General features: G+C 48.7%; 1 long non-coding RNA gene across 1 annotated transcript; it reads right to left on the bottom strand.

Moving 5' to 3' along the window:
* Positions 1 to 6,976: 6,976 nt before the first annotated feature.
* Positions 6,977 to 9,482, bottom strand: LOC130455351 (uncharacterized). Its single transcript, XR_008913263.1, has 2 exons — positions 9,336 to 9,482; positions 6,977 to 7,658 (listed from the first exon to the last, which is right to left on the bottom strand). It is a non-coding gene; the product is annotated as an uncharacterized LOC130455351 (long non-coding RNA).
* Positions 9,483 to 9,754: the final 272 nt, after the last annotated feature.

A 9,754-nucleotide genomic window follows, 5' to 3' on the forward strand; every position in this document is an offset into this window, starting at 1 on the left:
AGAGAGCGGTGCTTGTTCCGGCGAGGCACTAGAAGCTAGAAGTTGAGTGCCGGCATCGCCCTGCTCAAGACTGTTCACGGAGCTGCCCGGCGCCAACAAAGGGGCCATTTTCAGATCTAGAATAGCTGAGAGCTGACTTGGGGGCCGGACGGCTCTCCCAGTTCAGGAACAGGATGTGTATTGGGGTCTGACCAGTTCTGCTCTTCATCTCCCTTCTTTGTGTAGAGCGTGACGTATTCAGAAGGTGGCAGAGGGAGAGACTCCCTGTGTGACTCTGGGAAGGAGGCTCCCTCCTCCCCAGAGGCCACAGGCTCTTAGAGAAAGCAGACAGGCCTTTCACATGTGGCACAAAAGACTGGCAGGACCCTGGAGGAGTCTCTCCTCTCGGACCTCCGATGAACCATATTCTTGGCCAGGGATGTGCCGGGAGGGCATCCCTACAAGGAGTGAAGGTGTCAATTCAGGCAGCCAGACCAGCCCATGAGGCCTCCCCCGGCTCCCTGGTTCTCCAGCAGGACCGGTGCAGCAGCAGTGAAGGAAAAGGACTAGGAACAGCTGAGCCCGTTTGACCTGTTCTTGAGCAAAACGCTTTGGAAGAGCAGAGGGAGACGTCTTCCCAGCAGCCTTAGCAGTGGGGCAGGACTGTCAGGGCTAAGACCTGGCCTTAACCGGGCCCACGAGAGAGAGTTCAGGCTGCCCAGACATGTCAGTGTTACGGCTGTGTGTGTACGTGTGATTCGGGCCTTTACTCTGGATTCTGATGACTCCATGAAAACCTTGTGTCTGATGGCCCCACTGAGCCACCTCCAGAGAATACAGATGGTGCCTGGCACATCCCGCTTCTCCCCTTCTCCCCTTCTGTGTGCTCAAAATGGGCATTTCTAATCCAGCTCCATAAACAAATGACTGTAAAAATCCGCCCTGGAGGGAAAGAGCCCCAAAGAGGGAAGGCTGGAGGCCCCACAGATGGGCTGACGGCCATTTTTGAATCTCTCCCTTCAGGTGGGTCTGTGAGGAACGTCCATCTTGCCGCCATCTTGGCCTTGTGAGCTTCCTTTGGATGAGCCCTTTTCTTAGACCTGGGCACTTCCTGAGGGCGCAAGGGGGGGGATGGGGGCTGGCCTTGAAAAGAACTTTATTACAAAAGCGGCAATATTTATTTTCTTTAATATTTCATAGAAGTATAGTTTGCTACAGAGCTCTACAGTGCAAGATCCAGAGATGCACTGGGGTGGAGGGGTGCCTGCTGGATATGGGGCAGCCGCCATTCTAGTTAATTCTGAGAATTCTAGCTGGGCCCCTCCGCCGTTTGTATACCATGTTACATTTAATGTAATAAAAGCAGGAAGCAATGGCCTGGTGTGTGCTGTGGTTTTTCTCTCTCTAGAAGCCTCCGCCTCCCCATTGCCCTTCTTCACTTCCTGGCTTTGGGGTCTCTATGTGGAAGCCGAGGAACATCCCAACGTGAGACGGTTTTCCAGTTAGAAATTGTCCATAATTCAGGGCAGCCCAGTACGAAATGGTGAAAGACTGGCCAGATGTGGTTTTGGCCCTCCCTCACGTGCAGGCTAGAGAAAGGAGGGAAGAGGACGTGGCGCCCAGGGGTCCTCCGCCTCAGCTCATAGACTGCGGAAGCCAATGGATCCCTTCTAGGAATGCTTTTACATACATAGAACGGCAAAGGAAACCAGCGTTAAAGCTGGGAACAAACGCAGAACTATTAAATAGTCAGGAAAATCACTCTTTAATTAAGGGAAGGAGCTTAGCCCCAAACCTTGGGCCCCCTCGCAGAGCCCCTGACCGAGTCCTGGGAACAGCAGGTTGCTAGATGGAGGCTCCAAAAGACAAGAATTTGGGGAATTTCTATGCCCTTTAGGAGAACGGGGGGTCTGGGAAATGGGAGGGTTGGAACCCTACAGACAGGATACCCTCCGGCTTGGGAAAGGAGCCGTAGCCAGAGGCCCGGGCGCCTACCTTTCAATGGATACTAAAAGGGTGGTTCCCGCCCAGGTGTTGGGCTTCTTTCATGGGGGACAGACACTAAGATAACAGGAAATTGAGTAGCTGTTTAGCCCCTTCTAACAGATTATCACTTACCTTGGGGTCTGCTGCTCAGTCTGCCTAAATCTGAACATTCCCTCGGGGCAAGCTCTCAGGGAAACAGGGAGGAACTTGGGGTCTCTAGCTTACAAACCAGCCCTACAACTCGGGGTTCTCTTAGATTCCATGTTGTGACACCAGTCAATGAAATCTAGTTATCTAAATATGTTTTTAAAGTTCACCCTCTAGATTAAGAATCTGGGCTAATCCAACCCCTTCATTTTATTTTATTTTTTTTAAACCCTTCCCTTCCGTCTTGGAATCAATACTGTGTATTATTTCCAAGACAGAAGAGTGGTACGGGCTAGGCCATGGGGGTCAAGTGACTTGCCCAGGGTCACCCAGCTGGGAAGTGTCTGAGGCCATATTTGAACCCAGGACGTCCTGTCTCTAGGCCTGGATTTCCATCTACTGAGCTACCCAGCTGCCCTCTCCCTTCATTTTAAAGATGAGGAAATGGGTTCAAAGAAATAGAGGTGGGAAAAGGGGTGTCAGACTAGAATTGACAAATTGGAACTGTGATACATAAGTAGGTCAGATGTGGCAGTGTTGAAGCGGGTGTAGACCTGAAAAAAAGTGACCAAATTAGTTATAATAAGGGTCTTTAAGATTAATCTGGGAAGACACAGAAGCCCTAGTTCTAGAACTTCCAATAAACTTCAGAATGCAATGTATTTATATAGATACCTGGAAAAGGGGAAGAGCACATGCCCTGCCACCCACTTGGGAATAAAGTACTAGCTATGGTCTAAAATGGCAGGAAGAGACCAGATGCAATAGCGGGAGGCCAGGGTTTCTGGGAGAAGCCTAGATAGAAAAGGAGGAGCCATGAAGATCAGGGTTCTTAAGCTTTGATACTCTGCTCATCCTGCCCAGAACCCAATTCGAGGGATTCTTAAAGATGAATTATAATCTGGTGACAACCTTGTTTTACAAAACCCCAAGTTTATCCTCGACCCATGGGAATTTGCCTTTAAGAAACTCAGACTAACCCTGACCCGGAACAAGCACCCTTTGCATCCAGAATAGGAGTGGCTGATGAAGAGCACTTCCCTTTTTTCTCTTCTTGGTGTGTCTGATTGTATTTAGGCCTAGGTACCCTCAGTCCTCTTTCCCAAGTCCCTCTGTCAATGTTTCTCTTTGGTTAGAGTCCATAAAGTATCACTATAACCCCAGATTCTTTCGTTTGACAGAAATTCCCATTCTTGGAGTTTTTCCAGGAGTCAGGGTTCCCAGAGTCCCTGAGTGGGTGGCCATAAGAACATTTGTCTCCCTTGTCCCGATTAAAGACGACCACTTTGGTGGTTCTGTGGTTTTTTTCAGGTTGACACTGGGATACGGGTAATAGAATATTTCTATATAATAATTATATATAATAATTCATAAAACAAGATTGTCACTAGTGCCCAACACACACCAAGGGCCCAAATGGATGGAACATTCCAGACCACAGAAAACACAAAGTTATCAGGGAAGGTTCTATGATGAGGTCCAGTTCAAGTCTCCCTTGAGGAAGGAGAGGGGATATAGGGATAAAAATGAGACATAGACCAGAAGGATGTGCCCTGATGAGCTATGGAAGGTCTTATTTCATAGGAAGGAGTTAGGAGAGAGCCCTTACCTGGGGCCTTTGAATTTATGTGCCTGCTACTCACTGGGTCCAGTAAACGAAGACTTTCCTGCCTGGGAAACGCACTGTGCACGTGTCTCCTGCTTCCCTCCTTTATTCCTCTCGGAGGGGAAGAAGGAGAAGCCCTGGAGGCAAAGCTGAGTTGTCTCTGCATTCATGGCCCCGGGAGGCAGTCATTGCAAGCATCCCCCCCTTGCAGAGGGGGAAGAAGAGTCTCAGGGAGGGGGAAGTCACAGAAGCAGCTAAACATTAGAGCTGGGATTTGAAAGGTGTGCTTTTTGGCCCACTGTGCTGCCAAAGGAAGGCATGTGGAATTCCGGGCCTGGACTTTTGCCCTCTGGGGCAATGGAGAGAGAAGGCCCAGGGTTACCCACGAAGGTGTGCACGCACACAGGCTCGGGGGGCAGGCAACAGCTCGAAGGGATCCCCAATCTTAGGGAAGAGATGTCAGGATGCCCCAGGAGTTCCCACCTGAAGAATTACAAAGGCACCCCAATGAAGCTAAAAAAGTTATGGAGATTGATGGCTGGTGGTGACACTGTACCCCCAGAAACTGGAGCAAACTCTCATCCGGGAAATTCCTTTGCTCCCTTGCATCCTCGTGACTCCTAGCCTAAAACTCCAACGGCCCCAAAGGACGCTGACGTGATTGTGCTCCTCTGATCCTCCTTTAGATTTGAGACGGACAGAGCTGCACCTCCAGGCTACGCCTCGACTCTATCGGGCTGTATCTCGGACATCTGTCTGGTCCCTAAAACCAGAGAATCCTTATGAGGGTCGTTCCCTCTGTCCATGGCCAAACCCCTGACTGAATGCCCGAGGGTTTACCGCTCTAGAGTCACGTCGGCACCATGACGTAGCATGTAGTAAAGAGCATAAAACCCCCAGAACCGATGTCTCTGAGGACAGCCTTTCCATCCATGCTGGCCTCCCAAGGGGCAGCCTTCCATCTTGCTGGTCCACCTGTGCCATCCTCCTGGCCACTCTCCACATGACTCTCTAAATGAATACATTTCTCTTTATTTTTAAGCGGAGTCTGCAGTCTTGCAGAAGGTGTCCTTCCCGAACCCCAGGGGTGCACCTCTTCACCCCCACAACAGTGGGAGTCTTCCTGCCTAAAGTGACAAAAAGTGGGGTTTTTATTGGTTTTACAGGAGAGCCAAATACTTGGCAAAGGAGGGGGCAGGAGACATGTCCTACAGGTGACTTGGGGAGGGAGCTTGGGGCTGATGTGTGTCCTTAAGGATGGATCACTTTGGGAGGGAGGGGAGGCCTGAGGTTAACAAGGTGACTGACCTGGGGGGGGGGGGGGTCTGGGGTGGAATAAATTGTTTTCTTGGAAGATCTTCAATCTCAGAAGGGTGGGGCACGCGGTGGTCATCAGAGATGGTCTTCTCTGGCCAGAGCCATTGAGGGGAACCTTCCTTCCTCCTCTGAAACTTCTGCGTTTTCCGTCTCCCCCCACACGCCCTCCTCTCTTTATTTCTGGGTTCCACCCCATTAGAGGTGATCTAGCCTAACCCTGACAGCCTGAAAAAACACAGAACCAAGAACGCATTCAGGACAAGGGAGACAGCTGGCCCGGCTACCGCACAGAGAACGCTGTTGACCTGGAAAAAACACAGAACTATTAAGTGGTCAAACATCACTCTTTAATCAAGGAAAGGGGCGCAGTGTGATAGGAGGCCTCTGCACAGAGCTGTGCGCCACATGCCTACACACTGTCCGAGGATTGAACTCTGGCCGCTCTGGACACTGAGCCCCGGGAAAGCCGACCCCGCCAGATTGGGCAACTCCAAGGAACAAAAGGATTTGGGGGTCCTCTATACCACTTGGGGAGTCTAGAGGCACATCACTATAGCTACAAGGAAATGGGAGTGTTCAAGCTGCACTGACGGTACCACCAAGCTGGGACAGGACTCGCAGCTAGAGGCTGGGTGTGAGGGAAGGATGCTAAAGGGTGGTCTCTGCCCTGCTGTGGGTCTTCTTGGGAAAGGTCTGATACAATCGCGTCCATTATTCAGTCTGAAACTGCCAGCCTGAGATTCCCTTCAGGGTGGATTCTCACAGGAACAGGGAACAAGGACAAACTTTGGGGTCTCCAACTTATAATCTAGTCCTGAAACTTGGGGTTCATCAGCTAGGCTACACGTTTGGAGGTTCTAGAGTTCATGCTGATCACACCAATGCCACACAGAGGGAGGCTCCTAGAACAGTGTCTCTGGGAAAATGCACCACCAATGGGAGTGTCCATCATGGCAATTTGCATCAAACAAAAGAACTTCCGGCTTCTATACAACTGGCTAGTTCCATTGAGGCTTGGGAAAGAAGTCTGTGGCCTGAGGCTGGGGTATCTGTGAGAGGCCCAAATACAGTAAGAAAAACCAAGAAACCAAAAAGGGTACTTAGAACTGGAGTATCTCCATCACCCCTCTTCAGGGTGCCTCAGAGGTGCTTGATAGCTCATCGTTCAGTTTAGGACCAGGGTCTGTCTGAGAGTTCCTTGAAGGCACCTTCCCACTGGACCAAGGCCAATTTGGAGTTTCCTGAAACCCGGTTGTCACCCCTAAGGAAAAAGCCCTGCAGAGATTAAGCAGGCAGGTCAAACTGGTCCTGAGGGGCAGAACTAGGTCTTGGTTTCCCACTCCAAGCTTCCCTCTTCACTAGGCACTGCACTCACCTGCTCTGCTGCACCTTGTGGCTTCTGCCTGTTCCCTCCTCTCTCCAGATTATTTCCTTTAAGCATCATGAGATTCTACATGTCTCTGCATGCAGAGAGGAATTGCCCACCTGCACATACATCCACCCCCATCCCAGTTGCACTTATCTTTATGCCTGGCCTTCTTCCTCTTGGAAGAGGCAAATAAGGGATCAATGAATTGCCTTGATTATGAGACTAAAGGCAAAGAAGCATCATTTTGTGGAAGGCAGACACCTCACATATCAGTGTTCCTAAGGAGTGTGCTCCAGGGCTGGACTGAGCCCAGTTGAGAGTGGTCCTTTATTAGACAGAGACAGAGACAGAGAGAAAAAGAGAGAGACAGATAAAGAGGGAGAGAAAGAGAGAGGGCGGAGAAGGAGGGAGAGAGAGAGAGGGAGGGAGGAAGAGAGAGAGAGAGGGAGGAAGAAAGAGAGAGGGAGGGAGATACACAGAGAGACACAGAGAGGTGTTGTGGGGTGCAGATGTGTACCCCTGGGGTTCAGGAAGGATACCTTTTGCAAAAATGCAAGACTCCAAAACGTAGCTTAAAAACAAAAAGAGAAATTTATTAATATAGGAAGTAATGTTGAGAATGGCCAGGAGGATAGCAAGGTGGAACAGCAAGATGGGGAGCAGTTCTTTGGGAGGACAGCATGAATGGAAAGGCTGTTCCCCCCGACGACATCAGTTCTGGGGATTTTATACTTTTTACAACAGAGAGTGTTAGTCACCCGGGCATTTGTCGAGGTGGGGTGATCATCTGCCTGGAGACATAAAGATTCCTTAGTTTTAGGGAACAAACAAATGTCTGAGATGTGGCCTGATAGGATTGAGGTGTAGCCTGGAGGTGCCTCTTTCTGTCCATCTTAAATCTAGAGGACGATCAAAGGAGGATAATCATCTCAGGACCCTAGAGGAGTCATTGGATGTTTTTAGGCTCAGAGTCACGAGGATGTAAGGGAGCAAGGGGGTTTACCTGATAATAGTTCGCCTGAGTTTCTGGGGGTACAGTGTCCGTGTCATCTCCCCCCTCTCCTAATATGTAAGGGAAAATGGGTGATGGTCTCAGTATTCTGTAACTTCTTCAGAGCTGAGAATGGACGTATAGTTGTCCCTGCATAACATTAGGAGAGAGGTATTGACTGTAAGCAATTGTCCAGGGCTTCAGGCTGGGATGGTTGCTGAGGTTGCCATGGCATGGGGGTGGATCCCATGAGTGCTTTTACCCTAGAAGCAAGTAGAGAGATGACAAGATTACAAATGCAAGGTCCACATATCCCACAGGGGAGTAGCCAAAACTGGAGTGGTTGTGAATCTCCTTAAAACCTCAGGTTTTGGATATACCTAGGAGGCACTGAGACCTTGGGCCTGAGGCCTTGGGTTCTCTCTGCTTTGGCTATTGCTTCCCCAAGCTGAATCAGAGAATTATCTTTCCATCTGACTTGATATGCATGATTTAAAGTACCAAAAAGGACAAAGAATGTAAGGAAATAGATAGTCATGGCTATCAAGCAAGAGAAATTTAAGATAACAAGGAGGAGGGGGTGGAACTACTTATTCCAAAGTGTCCTTAGGTTGGGTCTTTCGGCAGAAGAGGAATTTGAGGTCTTCCAGTGGCTCACAGGAATAAGTAACTTCCGTTCCCCCTTCACCACCTGTTTCTGGAGGGATAAAGGGTTTAATACAAGAGACATGAGTCCATGTATTCTTCCCTTCTAATTTTACAGCTGTAGGAGTGGATAGAGGAGTGGATAGTGGAAGAGGACTGGATTCTCCTCCTTTCCCTGAGTGATTTCTTTGAGCTTATTGTAACTTACTCGCTTTCTAATCCCTTTTTGCATGGCTTCAAGGAGGCAATCTATCATATGGGCTCTCCTAAGTCTGTTTCTTTCATTCATATAGTCCCATCCAGGATCTTGCCCTGGGACTGCGGTGGCACCAGGAACTCCTGCCCACGTGCCGCCGAGGGCCTTCTCATCACCTATTTCTACAGCCAAATCCCAGATCCCTTTTTTCTCATCTGGGGTGCAACAGGTGGAGATAATAATATGCAGATCTGCCCAGCACAGGTCAAACTGCAGGGTAAGGGATTTAAAACCTTCAATGAATTTTCCAATCCATTTAAAAATCTTCCCCCCCCAAAAGTGAATTTTTTCTTTAAATATTTACTTCTTGTTATTCCAAACTTGACACAAATAAATCATAGATAACTCCATACATAAATAATGTAAAGAGGTTGTCTATGAAAATGGAATCTCTTACATAGGTTTGGGGTTTTTTCCATTTAATTAATTTAGAATATTTATCCATGGTTCCATTATTCATGTTCTTTTCCTTCATCCTCCCAGAGCTGATGAGCAATTCCACTGGGTTTTACATGTATCATTTGCATAGTTATTTTTAAGTAGAGAAAATAAATTCAAAATAATAATTTCAAATCTGTCCTGCTTCTCTTCCTTTGAATTTCTGTGAACTTCTTTGAAGTGACTTCTCTTCGGTGGCCGCTAGGTGGCGCTCTAAGCCAGGAAAATCTGAGGTCAACTCTGACCCCCATATGACTCTGGACAAGTCATTTAACTTCTGTCCACCTCCGTTTTATTCCTCCGTAAAATGAAATAATAATAGCATCTACCTCTCAGGGTCGCTATGGGAATCAGCTGAGATACTAAATTATAAAATGCTTGGCCACTATCTAAACGTTAGTTATTAATAGTGGTAGTAGTAGTAAAGCAATTAGCATAGTGCCCTGCCATAGCAGACATTTAATGCTTGTTTCCTTCCTCCTCTTCTGGGCATTTAAAAATATTTCATAGACATTCTTTCCTTTCTTTTTGGGGGCATCATTATTTTTCTCACTCCCCCTCCCCAAAAAAATGTTACGCCTCTCCCTTCAAACAAACCAACCCAGTGAATCAAAATAAATCCGTATCTCGATTATGTCGGACTACACAGGTCTCATTCTGCGTTTCCTGCCTAGCATTTCTCTGCCGGAAGTGGGGAAGCGTGCTTTCCGTGATCCCGGTGCTCGGGAGTCCTGATTGGTCATTGCATTCATCAGCCTCCTAACGTCTTTCGAATTTGGTTTTCGTTCCACGGGGGGCAGCGGGAGGGGATGCTGTGCCCACTCAGGTCACGTGCGGCCACCCGAGTTCGGCTGGAAGTCACCAGAAGGTAGGCACGAGTGGGCATCGCTAGAACGTCCTCAGTCCTTCTAGAGGCAGAAGAACGATAACCCTGGGGTTAAGTGACTGGCCCGCCGGGGCGCACAGCTTTGAAGTATCCGAGGTCAAATTTGACCCCCCCACACACACACACCCCCTCCG

Source organism: Monodelphis domestica, chromosome 7 (assembly GCF_027887165.1).
Source record: "Monodelphis domestica isolate mMonDom1 chromosome 7, mMonDom1.pri, whole genome shotgun sequence".
NCBI classification, from domain to species: Eukaryota; Metazoa; Chordata; class Mammalia; order Didelphimorphia; family Didelphidae; genus Monodelphis; species Monodelphis domestica.